Below are 2,619 nucleotides of genomic sequence, written 5' to 3' on the forward strand. Positions count from 1 at the left end.
CCCAAACTTAAATCACATAGTCCTCTGTGTGAAAGAAATTTATAAGAGGATTCAAGATAAAAAAAAAAAACATAATATGAGATGCAATGGTATTTACAAGTGAAGGTGATAGTGGTACCTCAAGGGTTGTGGAAGAAGTTGTCCACATCCTCTTGCATGCTGTCAAAGGAGTAGTTGGGGTCTTGTTGGTGACTTGGAGATGGAGATTGGGGCAGCTCGACGACGGCGATCGACCTGCACTCGGTCGAGTGCATGCTCGAGTGGGGGGGGGTCGAGCTGGACCGCGTGTGTCCCTCTCTTCTTCTGTTTAGACTCCCTTGCTTCCCTGACCATCCACGAAACAAAGGTCAAAATACCAAAATTCTAAGCAATATATACAGAGATACCTTAGGGACTTCCTCCCTAGTGAGCTTGTTTAGAGTCACTAAGCTTGACTTCTATAGCTCTTCAAGCTTTGTTTGGAGACCAAGGAGGTGATGAAATCCCCCCTGGTTCTACTTGATAACCTTGGTGTTCCTTCTTGATCACTACTTCCTTAACAATTTAACCATGTTTCTTCTTAAACTTGAGTCTTGGTCTTGCCTTCGTCAAAGACCTCTTGTTGAGCTTAGCTTGAAGTTCCTTCACTAAACCAGTTAGCACTTGAACTGAACCCTTTAGTTCTTGGACAGTCTTGGCTTGGGCTGAACCTTTAATCCTAGGGTCCTCTCCATCCTCAAAAACTTCACAACTAGCTTTTTCCTCTACCACAAAGTGCTGACCTTCAATAGTAGGTTGATGTGTTGAATTCTTGATGTCAAACTTCATAGTGAAGTCTTTAGCAAGGTGGAGCTTGATGGTTCCCATCTTAACATCAATTACAGCCCCAGCTGTGGCTAAGAATGGTCTTCCCAAGATGAGAGGATCTTCTGGCTTTTGGTCCATGTTCATGATCACAAAGTCAGTTGGGATTCTAGCCTTCCCTATCTTTACTGGGAGATCTTCAATCACTCCAAGCACATCCCTCTTGGATCCATCTGCTAGCCCAATATAGAGATTGCAAGGCTTAAAATATTCATATCCCAACTTCTCAGCCACTGAGTATGGCATTAAGCTCACTGAAGCTCCTAGGTCACATAGACACTTGTTGAAGTGCATATAACTGATGGAGCAAGGTAGGTTGAATGAGCCTGGATCCTTAAGCTTGGTTGGGATAACAGCTTTCCCAATCTCTTTCAAATCCTTCATGTCTTGGTCTTGAGCCTTCTGCTTGGATAATTCAAGAAGCATGTCCTTGAGTGCAGGATTGTGAGCATATTTTTCCAAAGGAGGTCCTCTATCTTCCTCCTTCTCCTCAATAACAACATCTTGTTGAATGGCCATTACTTTCTCTTGTTGCAAAGCCATCATTTCCTTTCTCTCAATGATTTCCCTTAGTTCCTTCAGCTTCTGTGCCTTGAAACGTCCTGGGAATGGTAGAGGTGGTTTGTAAGCAGGAGGAATGTACTTAGCAGGCTTAACAGCTTCTGTGTCCTCAGCTCGGACGACCACTCGATCAGGCACTCGGTCGAGTGTTGGCTCGAGCACCTGGTCAGTGCAGTGACAGATTCAGTCTGCTTTGCACAATCTTCACTCTGAGCTTCAAGAAATGACCAATCCTCCCCAGCTTGAACCTCACTGTCCTCAGTGACTTCTTCGTCATAGAGATTAATAACTTTAGCTGTAAACTCCCTTGGGTTTTGAATAGCTTCTTCAGGAAGTTGGTTTGGCTTAGGAGCTAAAGTAGAGGCAATGGAGCTCTCCATGTACTGGAATGTAGAGGTCAGACTCTCAAGCTTGTTACTCAGGTCATTAGAATAAGAATTTAACTTTTGGGTCAGCTCTCCAAACTGCCTTGCTTCCTCAATCTGCTTATTGGCTTGCCCAAGCAACATTTGTTGTATCATAGTGCTTAAGTCAGGTTCTTGGGCTTGGTAGGTCTGAAACATTGGAGTGTGACACCATTGAGCCTGGAATCCTGGTTGATGTTGCCATGGTACAGAATGGAACATACTGCTGTGAAACATGATGATTGACTCGAACTGACACTCGGTCGAGCACAGGCTCGAGAGGGTGGTCGAGTCAACTGGGAAGAGAAGTCTATTTAGATACGCTGTCTGACTCGATCAAGTGCTCGATCACAACTCGGTCGAGTGGTGGTCGAGTTGATGGTCGAGCTGGTACCTGAAACTCAATCACATACAAGCAGGAGAAGAAACGAGATTAGTAGCGAACAAGTGGATAAATGAATTTAATCTTAGACTAATATTGATCCTAAATGTCACAAAAACACTCTCAAATGGGCAACGGCGCCAAATTGAATCTAGATTTTGTATGTGTGGTGTGGATGGATGAATGTGATGATTGTAATGGTGAGATATGAATGAATGGATGGTAAGGTGTTTCAATTCCCCTTATGCAGTTGCAGTATAAGAGGTGACAATCCTATCTGAGTGTTTGTGAACAATTAAGACATGCATATCAGACTAAGTCAAGCCAAATTATAAAGGATGTTTGTCACTAACAATCCTATGATGGAAATGCAAAGTGCAGAAAGTAAAACTACAAGAACTAGATGCTAAATGTAAATGGAACAGAATG

The sequence above is a fragment of the Camelina sativa genome, chromosome 17 (genome assembly GCF_000633955.1).
Source record: "Camelina sativa cultivar DH55 chromosome 17, Cs, whole genome shotgun sequence".
NCBI lineage: Eukaryota > Viridiplantae > Streptophyta > Magnoliopsida > Brassicales > Brassicaceae > Camelina > Camelina sativa.